This window comes from Plectrocnemia conspersa, unplaced genomic scaffold, assembly GCF_051122295.1.
Source record: "Plectrocnemia conspersa isolate PC_06_02 unplaced genomic scaffold, ASM5112229v1 ptg000012l, whole genome shotgun sequence".
In the NCBI taxonomy this organism is placed as follows: domain Eukaryota; kingdom Metazoa; phylum Arthropoda; class Insecta; order Trichoptera; family Polycentropodidae; genus Plectrocnemia; species Plectrocnemia conspersa.
In genome coordinates this window covers 324,686-337,827 of record NW_028277176.1, presented here as the reverse complement: position 1 = coordinate 337,827, position 13,142 = coordinate 324,686, and the positions used below count along the sequence as shown (strand labels likewise).

Genomic DNA, 13,142 nt, shown 5'->3' with positions numbered 1-13,142 from the left:
TGCTTTAAAATGACTATGAAATTTAATTTGACAGTTGCAAAACGTCCATTTTCTGTTTAAACCAAAACCTAACCTAATAAAAGTACTAAACTAATTATTTTAGAACTTTCTTTAGGTCAAGTCCAAAATACAAATTATACAAACTAAACTTTTAGGGGATGCATGTCGCATATTGCTTTATAGTTAGTCTGCAATTCGATTTTACACTATATGTTAAAAATATAATAGCTATCCTTACTATATGAGAGTATTGATCAAAGTGTATTCAAACCGAATTTTGGTCAATAGGAGAGCGAAAAAACAATTATCATTTCTCAGAAGGCAAAAATTCACGTCAAAAGCAATAAAATCGTGTCGTCGCCGTCGCAGTGGGAACGCTCGTTACCGAGCGTTCCCACTGCGACGGCGACGACACGATTTTATTGCTTTTGACGTGAATTTTTGCCTTCTGAGAAATGATAATTGTTTTTTTCGCTCTCCTATTGGGCAAAATTCGGTTTACATGTTCCTTATTTAATTTGTAATATTTTTGTAAGAGTCGCAATATGAACACTAGATAACCGAGCGTTCCCACTTCGACGGTGACGGCACGATTTTATTGCTTTTGACGTGAATTTTTGACTTCTGAGAAGTGACAATTGTTTTTTGAGCTCTCCTATTGGGCAAAATTCGGTTTATATGCTCCTTATTTAATTTGTAATATTTTTGTAAGAGTCGTAATACGAACACTAGATAACCGAACTTTCCCACTGCGACGGTGACGGCACGATTTTATTGCTTTTGACGTGAATTTTTGACTTCTGAGAAGTGATAATTGTTTTTGCGCTTTCCTATTGGGCAAAATTCGGTTTATGTTCCTTATTTAATTTGTAATATTTTTGTAAGAGTCGTAATATGAACGCTAGATCACCGAGCGTACCTATTACCACGGCACACAGTGTACGATTTGACCAATCTAGCTGGACAAAACTCAGAATCAGACGTATAGGATTTTAAATGGTCTCAAATTACAATTTAGAGATGTGGCAGCAAATAAAAAACAATTTTGTTAATTCTACTAAATTTATTTGGATTTTAACAAAGTTTTTATGTGAGCAAAATGTTTTATGCTGCTTTTCTTAGGCAGTTTCCGTAACAAATAAATGTAAGGATCAGACGACATTAATAAATATTTAAATAAATCATAATTTGTGCGAACACGAGAAGTTTTTAATGTGTGACCTAATTTGACCTTTCTGATTTCTTTGTTTTGCCCTTTAAAGCCTCTTCAGACATTTGTTCTATTATTTCTGCTCCGTGTATCAGGATCTCGTGTTTCCAAACAATATTGCTTAAATTTGTCCGGGTCCATTTTATAGCTAGACGCTATGACTGTAAGAATAGTAGATAAATTAAATTTTCTTTGATACTGGTAATACGAGCCGTTGCTTTAAAATCGTGAAAAACGCCCTTGCGCTGCTCCTATCGTTGCTCGTACCAAAATCTGGTTTAACTTTGTCTACTATGAGACTGATTTCTTTGAATTTACCCTTTATTTCATCCTTCTTCTTCTTCAGCATACATTTGCACAGTGAAATTGTTTGCAATAAATAAAGCCAACGCTTCTTCCGGGGTGTAAGACCGTTGGTATTTTTTCACGCTAATTTATCTCCGAGCTTTTTTATAACCAGTAGCTCGTTTTGGTAAAACTGTAGATACTTCCTCCATTAAATTAGCAGCGTCTCATTTTCCACTGGCTCGCACACTTAATTGTGCAGCAAAAAATAGCTGTGCATCGTTATATTTTTCCAATTGAACTTTGCGCTTTTTCGTTTTTGTACAACTATCTTCAAAACGCTTTTTCGGTCTACCAATACTGAAACTTGGTTTCAGTGACTATTCGTGGAACATATAAAACACTAATTCTTAATTTAACCATTTTTCATAGACACTTAAAAATAAGTCTAATCGTACGAAGCCATTTCACACGAATCTTCTCACATTCTTTTTTCAGAAAGGTCCATAGGGGCTTCTCCTGATCTTGTGTAAGGAGCAAATCAACAAATCTTGACTTTACAAACATAATAACTTTGTTTAATCTGCCTTTGGAAGGGATAGAACGCCAAAAGTCAAATAATGACTTTCGTGAAATTTTGGCACTTATAATGAAACAAATTAAAAATCTTTAGAATCGCACATAATCGCACAAAATAATTATGTTCTTAAAAAACTATAATGATGCGAGAATACGTTTAGAGCTTTGTCATGCCTTGACTCAACTTGACTACATACTTTAAGACCATCCAAAGTTAATTTTTGTGTTTTTTTTGTTGTTTTGAAAATGGTATATTTTAAGACAGTATTCCTAAGTATTCACGAATATTTTGGTGGATTAAAATGCAATGATAGATTGATAATTACCTCTAGTTGAAGAATCCATCACTAAAAAGTACTTAAATTACACAAAACACAGTAAGCCAAGCACAAACGTCAATGTTCACAGCTGCACTAAGCGGCTAATCGCGGCTACCTAGATCCAAAACGGTAACTTTGCCCATTTTTATTGAAGGGATCGCGACTCAAAAACTGTTTTGGAGTACGTTACCGGTTGTAGGGAACATTCAAGGGTATTATAATATTAAAAAAAAGCAATATCTGAACATTATAATTTTAGACTTTTGTCCACCTAGATTAGTCAAATCGTATACTGTGCGGCAATGGCATGACTTTATTGCTTTTGACGTGAACTTTTGACTTCTGAGAAATAATAATTGTTTTTTGCACTCTCCTATTGTGCAAAATTCGGTTTAGATGCGCTTTAAGTATTAATTGATGCAGAAATTTTAGTAGATAACAAAACCAAATGTGTTTGACCGATTGCAACGAGAAATATCAAAACAATTTTAAGCACTAAAAGATCTATATTAATAGTTTGAATTTCTGCTATACATATAAACTTTTCTTTTTAAAATATAATAAAATAAACTACGTCAAAATTGCACAAATTTTGAAAAATATTTTTTTTTAATTAATTTAAAATAATGCTTAACCAAGTCAAAAAAGACGGTTTTAATTTTTTTAAATATGACCTAAAAACGGTTTCGGTTTAAACAGGTTAAAGCTGTACAAATATATGTACCATCCCACATGCTTATTTATTTTAGGGAAGCACCATAACTTTTTTTATAGATATTTTTAATTATATAAATAGTTTCTGTATAATGGCGATCATGACGCATTGGGGATACCTGTCAAATCATAATCATTTCATATAAATAAATAATGCAAAATAGTAATTTTTATATTTGGGCTGTGAAATCGAAATTTTGACCTTGTTTAGAGGTGAAAATTTGAGTGAGCAACCTAGTACTCAAAATTAATTTAAGCTCATTTTTTGCATTAAAACAGATCTTATCGTTATTTTTTGTGAATTTAAAATTGATTTTTTTTAAGGATATTTTTACCAAACACGCCTGAAATATTTTATTATATAAAAGGATGCCAAAATGTTGTTAAAATATGAGGCAAAGCAACAATTAGTTTGGAAACTATTGCTCTAAGGCACTCTAAAGTCCGCAGCGGAAAATTGGATTGTCGACACCGCCTCTTAGCAACTTTAAAAATGCTTTATTAAATACGCGCTACAGTACTCCTAACGAAATGGCACTATAATTAAAATACTCTTGTTGAGATATCTGAAAATTTTCCTCAGAATCATCTTCAACGATAAGCAGTACTTCTTATTGGTCAATGGATTCATATTAATCATAGATGTTATTGTATGATTTACGCGACCATAATGATGATATTTACTTATGCGTATTATGAATATTTAGATCGTACTGATCTAGTTTCTTTGCTAATTTACCTGACGAATGAATTGTGAATACATATTTTATTAATGCCTCACGCGCCTCGCCCGCAACACGGCCATGAAATTTACACTCTTGAATATTTTTAACCGACACTTTAACGAAAGCGCGAATACTCTACTTCATACTTTAACGAATATATGTACGTCATCGAATTTTCTTGATCCTTCTCTTCGTCTCGATGAAACGTACGTTTGAATGTAATCACACTCGCGTTGGAATTCGCCAGATTAACTAACGTCCGAGAGATCTGGGAAATGGGGAAACCCACTCGAGAGGGTGCGGTAAAATTCGCACCGTCCGGTCCGGCCGAAGGGAGGAAAATCGATGCGGAATAAATTAAGAAGAGGGCCGTAATAATAATAACAAAAACGGGCAATAACAAAGAACAAACACCGATTAGCGAGCACAAAGGCGGAGACGCCGTCTTATGCAAATATTGGCGAAAGTTCGTCAAAAGGGCTTCCGGTCAAAAGATCCATTGTGCTCGAACCGGACTCGGGCTTTGACCGACACTGCCCTTCGCGAGCTGGGGGAAACGAGACATTTTTTGTATTCTACGAATCGCTCCATTCGATCGTAATGCATACGTAAAATACTATCTCTCGAGTATAGTTATTACTTCAATTGTGTGTTATGAATGAAATATAATTTTAATTATTTATTTCTAAATATGGTTGTAGCATAAAGTTAGTAGAGCGATACTTCAAACAAATATTTATTTATATTATAATTTAAACTAACTTAGTATATTTAATAATAAACATTTAATACAGCTTCTAGCCGAGCTGCTCAATCAATCGATCGCGGCGTGAATTTTAGTCGATCTTTGCTTCATTTTTTAAGATGTATTGATTTTGACAAATCTAACTTGAAAACATCTGAAACACAGTCAAAGTATTTGCTGTGTTGATGTATCTTTTATATAAAGAAAATATCGTTATGCTCCTGGGACGTCTTTAATAAGGACAAGAGAGAACATTTGCCCCCCTTGATTTTTTTTATTTATGAAATATTTTTAATCGGAATATTGAAAATAATTGTTTGTCTGTTTAGTGGCATGTGGGTGAATCATTTTAGCCTTTACTTCCTTCTTCTTCAGGCGTTTTCTGTATTGAATTTTTGTTTTTTAATAATTTTTTTTCTTGGCTCCAGACTTTCGAATTCTTCGGAAAGGGTTTGCATTGTGGCGATTGATCTGTACCGTTTGTCATAAAAGGAATTCTCTTAACGACACGTGTTGTGTGTGGTCAATAGAAATCCCTCTTGTGCCATGATGTGATCTCATTGTTAATGAATGAATGTTTTTGGTCACGGTCATTAACAATGAGACAATCGCCATTTTAAATGTGCCTATATGTGTGGTCGCCACACACTGAAGATAAATACATAATCCTTACAAATGCGGTACGAAAATTAATGTTTTATTTTCGCTCTACATATTTGTCTTAATCCGCATTTTCTGACATTATAAAATTAGATCTACGAAATGATTAAAGTGATTAAAATATTGACCAATGTTTTTGTATAATCCTAAATTGGGGAGTTCTATTTTTTTATTTAATTAAAATTGAATTGTTTTTTAAACATTTTTTTTATTTGTGTACTTGAAAAAATATATATATTATACACCCCTTGCATATTGATAGATAGCGATGATTTTTTATAGAGAGAAGTAGATCGCCAATACTATAAAATAGTCAAAATTTTGATACCATAAAATTTAGGAGTTTCTTCATAGAGTCGAAAGACAAAATGTGAATCACACCCATAGTTTTTACGGTATATCTGTATAGTTCGGAATCCCGAATAAAGGATAGAAAGAAGCTATAAAAAGAGGTATTCTTTGAGAGAGAAAACGATAAAATTTCTCAATTATAGAACAGAGCCTGTAAATAGGCCGCCGGTCGGCGATATACACAAAGAGCTACTATTCACTTCTTTAGACGTATCTATTGTGTGAACATTTTGAAGCACCTGAGAAAACCGTTATTTAAATTGAATTATTAAAACAAATGAAATTTATTCTTCAGTATTTATATAACGAATGTTTTTTCAACACAAACGATGTAATTTAGAATGTCATGGCAACCATATTTTAAATGGAACAAATATCACTAGCTGTCGTTTATTTTAATCATATTTCTCGAATACTCAATGTTCTTTCAAAATTCTTAAATAATTTTACCATACACAATTTTAAACCACCTTTAAGACGAATGTTGCTGCTGTGTGTTACAGAAAAGGCAAATTTATCGATTTCTCGTCCTTCTTAAGAATTAGGCCTTTCAACTTATTTTGCAAAAAGACTCGGGTTTACACCCTTATAAGACCGTGTTGACCTAAGAGCTTAAACCACTAGTTCGTCGTAACCGTTGTGAATTTGCTAATTGGGTTCTATAGCAATTCGAAATTGATAAAAAATTCGGATGAAGCACGTTTTTGGTTTAATGGCTTTGTCGTTTGTTGTGTAAAAAATAATTCATGAGATAAAAAGGCTTTCTATTCACAATAGATCATCACATGGTGGCATAATAAGAATTTGTGTGTCACATATCTGTTGATATTACTATCGATTTTAACGAATCGATAATTTCAAGTAATGCAACTGTTAATTGGGGCCCAAGAAATTGTGATTTAACTTCTTTGAATTACTTTTTTAATGTAATTTGCAACCAACTGTCTATGCAGACAAACACTTGATGACTTAAAATTTATTTTTATAAGTCATTGCTAACTGTAAACAAAGCCAAGGTGGCCGTTTAATCGATGTGTTATTCAAAACTAAAGTGTTTGTGCTTCAAAATAAAAATAAAACTGTGGTTTATTTTAAACTGTTTTTTATGCAGTTTCAAAATCATATATTTTTTATCGAAAGACCTTTACTTTATAACCTAGAAAAAATAATTTATTTTCAACTACGCCATACGTTTTGAACAATATTTTATTTGTAATTTTAGACCAGTCGTGATAGTTCATCAAAAGCTATATTATATGTGCAATTTTTCAATTACATCGATATTAGGGCTCTGTATTTTCTAAAGCGATATTTTGATTCAGTTTCTAGCTCATAAATATCGTAAATATGTGCTTGTGTATATATGTATATATATATTAGCTGAATTTCAATATCTTTGTGCATTTTTTTTCATTGTATGCATGATGAACATATAAATAAATATATGAAAATTCGTATGAAGGAGAACTAGATTTTTTTATAAAGAGAGTGCTTATTAAGCACGATACAATGTAACTGCTTGAGATTTTGAGTCAGAAAAACTCACAACAAGGACATCATTTGGGGAGACAGGTGGGGACATTTTTTCACCCTTGAATTTACCTAGAAAAATGCATGTCATTTAATCTAAAATTATTAAAGACTTTTGACGTGGAATTTTGACGTGATTTTTGCGTTATCCTATTCGTCAAAATTTGGTTTAGATGTACGTAATATTATTATGGAAAGACTTATTATAAACGCTATTGGAAGATGATATGGGGCAAGTGGAGGAATTAATCTTTACTTGAATTTGACCAGAAAACTGTGTCATTTAATGAAATCGAATTATTAAGAAAAAATCTGAAATGACGTCCTTAACTCAGCAATCATAAATCTAGATTACGAGTGGATTCAGAAAAATTCTGAATATTAATAAAATAAAAATCAGTAAAACTTTCATTTACCAACCAGTATTGACTATTTCTTCCCGAGAATTATTTCTCACTTTATAGCCTTTTTTGATAAAAAAATAATTTTGTACGAATACTTTTAAACAGCTGCATAAAAAGGATGGGTCCGTACCAGGTGTTTAAAAGTATGCGTGTTTTCTTGGAAAATTTTATTTGATGTTGGAGGTATTTAAATGGTAAAAAATTGTTTATTTTCTCAACAACTCTACTTGACATTTTTTACCTTAGTTATCTAAAAGCTATATTATTATAGTATTGAATATACATATTTTTTTTATTTATCAATATTAAAAAAAAAATCTCATTTTTCATGAAATAAAAAATCACCAATAAACCAGAATCTAGTATTGCCTCACAACATGCGTTTTAACACATTGTTTTCTGGCATTTTAATGCTTATGGGGTAGGAGTAATTATACATTATTTTAAATCTTTAATTTTAAAGAATTTTTTAATTATAATTTACTACATTATTAAGCTCTGAAGAACTATCGGATAATTAATGACACAAAGTTACGTAAATTTGCCATCTATAAAAAATAATTAAATAAAATATATATACAATTCAAAAACACAATAGTTGTTCACAGTTTGATATTGTTTAAAACACAATCCATTGTGAAGTGACACACTTCAGAACTTGCTCAGATACAAACTTTCACTTATATTTTTTGTACTGCATACCCTTGACCCTGTAATGTACATGGTGTGTAATTTAAAATGAATTAAATTAGCAAATTATTTCTAAAAACTACGAGATGTCTATCTTCAATCTACCGCAAGTTCTTATTTTCAAATGAAATAGATAAGCACAAACATAAATTATACCATTAGAATTAAAAAAATATATTGTGCACAATCCCACATATTTTTTCCAGTTTGGCAAGCTCTTTAAGTAACTAGATGACTCGTGCAAGAGAAGCGTTCTCAAGCACTGAAATCCTGACCGATTCAGTAATCATATAACTTTTATATGGTTCACTAATGCAGTGGATCTGCATATTATTGACGCCTGTCCGCCAAATAGCATTAACTAGAAAAAAATAATAAAAAATATTATTTTTTTTTTCACTAAAATATAAAATCGCTTAATTAATATACTCTTTGGGAATAAACATTTAAAGATTTAATGATAATAATGACATTTGTTGTGAACATTAAATCACAGAAATTGTGTAGGCCGAAAATGGTTAAGCATCCTCACTTGTAGAGTTTTTCAAAAACACATTTTTTTCATTTTAACCCTTTAACCGCGGATGACACATATAGAAATCATCAATAAATTCGCCAGTATGCATAAGGCACCTAAATGTATCATGAATCTTTGAGCTTTGTAATATTTTTTTGTATAATTTATAGTTGAAGAGCACTTTAGTTGATTTAAATAAATTATGGCATAAATATGTGCTCCTCTATATATTAGCAAATTTTGAAATGACGCGCAAAAATATCATTCGCGATGAAAGGGTTAAAATATAAATAATTCACGCAAAACTACATGTACTTCGTTTTTTGTGCCAATTATTATATATTATACAGTTTTCAACGCGATAGCAATGTAAAATATATGATTCACGTAATTATTAAATATTTGGGATATTCGGAAGCGATAAAGCAAATGAAACCTTATTTGGGCCAACACAAAGCTTAATCTGAATATAATTGCACAACAGTGAAAACCTTCGGACAAAGTTCGCCATTAAAAATCAATATTATACAAAAGTTGCTCTATTTCAAAAATTAAAGAATAATTACTGAAAATTCATTCAAAGTTTTTTTTTTTTTAATATTGGGTTGTCTGAGCGCTAGAAATAATTAGATGAAAAGAACGGAAAAATATTTTTTTTAGTTATGTTAAATAAATATTTGTCTGGGTTGTAAAATATGTACGTCATGCCAACGAAAATATTCTTACAACGCAGTGAGATAATTCACGGAGTACAAAATTCCGCAGAGGTGACTAGGGAATAATCATAAACGACGAGTAAAAATATTTTTTCAAAGAAAACGTATTAGGTTTGTTTGTTTTCAAAGAGTATTATTCTTAATCGAGACATATTTTGCGCGACTCGGGCGAAGAAGATTAAAATATTGAACAGCGCGGCACGCCAGAATCGTTTGATCTCATGTGCGCGCGAAAAGAGACGCCCTTTAATATCGGCGCCCTCCCGCGACCTTATTAAGCCGATTCGGGTCGAAGCTGTATAAATATTCGAATCCGACTCTGTTATTTCACTAGAGATTTCGGCTCGAAACTATGCAAACACTCAAGACCCTTTGGCAAACTTTGCGAATCGTCTTATCTGAACCGACGAGAAAAACTCACCTGCCGACCCTCGAGGCGAAATTAAGACGAGTCCCCGAGCTTTGCATTTTTATTCGGCGGGTAAGCCCGCGTTATTTATTCCCGGGATATAACGATAAGTATAATTTTCCGGACCGCCTAGCTGCGACTGCCCTACCCTCGAATAAATTTCGCCTTTATTGCGTTTATTGTTTCGCTCGTTCTCGTTCCCCGGTTCTAGCTGACTACGGATAGGGATAGGGATAGGGAAGCCCTATGCTGCGATTCAATTTCTACAATGGGACTCCCTTCGCATGTAATACTTACGTTCGTTCGCTACGAAGGCCTACCGGTGTATCTAAAATAAAATAAAAACAATAAAGTGACTGCGAAAGCTGATTATTGCGCTCTGTAATTATATTTCGTTCTCGAGTAGACCTTTGCTTTGGAGCCACGTTAACAAGAACATAAATAAACTATCTAAATGGTGGTTTAAATGCCCTTTATCAATACCAGAGTAACGTTCAAAGCGTTAAATATCAGTAGTTTAATTGCATTTTTAAGAGCAATAAGCGTAACCTATTGTAAATATATATTTCCGCGCATTTATCAAAAGCATATTTCTTCAATATATACAGCGAAGAATATTGCGATTGTGTTTCACTAATAAAGAGCATAATTCATATTCGTAATCCGCAATACTCGTATATCAATGCAAATTAAAGAAATGATAGTTTCCATTATTTCTTTAATTCAAGATAAATAAATTAATTTTATAAAAGTGACGTAAAACTATGTAGTAATGAAAACAGATCATTTAAGCAAGACAATAAAAAAGTTTTTTGAAGTTAAGCATGGGATTAATCTCAATACATGTCATTACTATTATCTTCTATATAAATAAAAGGCAATGTTCGTATGTGTGTACACCATAGACTCAAAAACTACTGAACCAATTTCGCTGAAAATTTCACAGTTTGTTCTTATTAGTACCAGTAGTGCTTAACTTGATCCAATAAAAGTTCTAAAACAAATTACAATTTTAAAACTTTCATTTGGTAATGTCCAAAATACAGATTAAGTACAGGCACTTCGATATTACATTATGTTTTAAAAATATGATGGCTATCCTTACCGATATCCCTACAAACCTATATAAAAGTGTTGGTCAAAGGATATTCAAACCGAATTTTGGTCAATAGAAGAGCGAAAAAACAATTATCGCTTCTCAGAAGTCAAAAATTCACGTCAAAAGCAATAAAATCGTGTCGGCGCCGTCGCAGTGGGAACGCTCGTTACCGAGCGTTCCCACTGCGACGGCGCCGACACGATTTTATTGCTTTTGACGTGAATTTTTGACTTCTGAGAAGCGATAATTGTTTTTTGCGCTCTTCTATTGAGCAAAATTTGGTTTATATGTTCCTCAATAAATTTGTAATATTATTATAAAAGTCGTAGTGTGAACGCCAGATTACCGAGCGTTCCCACTGCAACGGTGACGGCACGATTTTATTGCTTTTGACGTGGATTTTTGACTTCTGAGAAGTGATAATTGCTTTTTGTGCTCTCCTATTGCGCAAAATTCAGTTTATATGTTCCTTATTTATTTTTAATATTAATATAAGAGTCGTAATATGAACTCTAAATAATCAATCATTCCAACTGCAATGGTGTTGACATGATTTAATTACTTTTGACGTGGATTTTTAAATTCTGAGAAGTGATCATTGTTTTTTGCGCTCTCATTTTGGACAAAATTTGGTTTATATGTCCCTTGTTTATTTTTAATATTAATATAAGAGTCGGAATACAAACCCTAGATAACCGAGTGATCTCACTGCAATGGCGTCGACACGATTTTATTACTTTTGACGTGGATTTTGGACTTCTGAGAAGTGATAATTGTTTTTTGCGCTCTCATATTGGGCAAAATTCGGTTTATATGTTCCTAATTTATTTTTAATATTAAAATAAGAACTTCAATAGTATTTATTTAATTTTCTAATTTAGTAATAGCAAAGCATTGCCGGATCCGCTAGTGTTTTATAAAGATCATTTAGAACGAATTAAGACAAAAATGACGTTTTCAATAATAGAAAAAAGTATTTAAGACAATCTCAAGATGTCATTTTTTTGCGGATTTTTCACGAAATAATTCTCGTTAGTTAAAAATTAAATAACCCAAATGTTAACCTTATTTTTAAAAATAAAACATTTTTTTGCCCAGAATAATCAATGTCTGCAAATATTCGTGTCCGGAAAATTACCCAACCATGTTTAATATATCAAGTAGTATAATATTTTAATGTTAAATTAAAAAATAAAATGTAATGATAAAAAACAATAAAAAAATACATATGCTTAATAAAAACAATCAAAGGCGTTGATTTATATTTTTATGAATATTATAAAATATGGTGCCCGGATTTTTTCGGACACGAATTATGCGGACAGGATTATTAATTATTGCGGACAAAAAAAATATTATTATAATTATATAAAAAAAAATTGTACAAAAACCGAATTTTGTTCAATAGGAGAGCGCAAAAACAATTATTACTTCTCAAAAGTTAGAGATTCACGGCAAAAGCCATAAAATTTTGCCGTCGCCGTTGCAGTGAAGCGTTTCAAAGTATAATCGAACCGAATAAAATTTAGTTTGATTTAATCAATACTTAAATCAAAAATATAAACTATTCTAATATGAATATACGTTACTCTCTGCACCTTCTCGCATTACTATGCACACATGTTAACTACTGATATATTATTATTACTATACAGGTGTTTTTACCGCTGGTTAATGTGTGCGTGATTTTTTTAAATAATTATAATACGAAAAACACCATGCATTAAAATTATAAACATATGATAAATTAGTATATGTTTATTATTTGTTTATAATATACGAAGAGGCATTGCCTGGGGTGTTAAATAAGCTAAGGCCGGCTCTGTCGCCAGCCCCGCTCTCTACGCTAGAGCAAAGTCACTAGCTCGCGCTATCCACGGATTTAAAGCGAAATAATTCACATACGTCACACTATCGTATATTAAAAGATAGAATAACTGATAATTAAAGCAAAACATTATAGTTATCAATATGATGCAGTTATAAATATTTTATGTAAGTAAAATATGTACAAATAAATAGTTTTTAAATTAAAAATGAAATCGAGGTAGTGTGTATTGTATGTATTATAGAACATAGCGAAATTTCTAAAATCGACTTCTATGGAATATATCATTCGATTTTTTTACTTGTTCGAATTCATATTTTTAAGGTTCAATAATATATTTCTAATGTTATTTATTCCGAG

General features: G+C 31.7%; 1 protein-coding gene across 1 annotated transcript in view; it reads right to left on the bottom strand.

The window, feature by feature from the left end:
- Sema2a (Semaphorin 2a) overlaps window positions 1-13,142 on the bottom strand; it is a 175,773-nt gene that overhangs the window by 152,269 nt on the left and 10,362 nt on the right. The window lies entirely within an intron of this gene.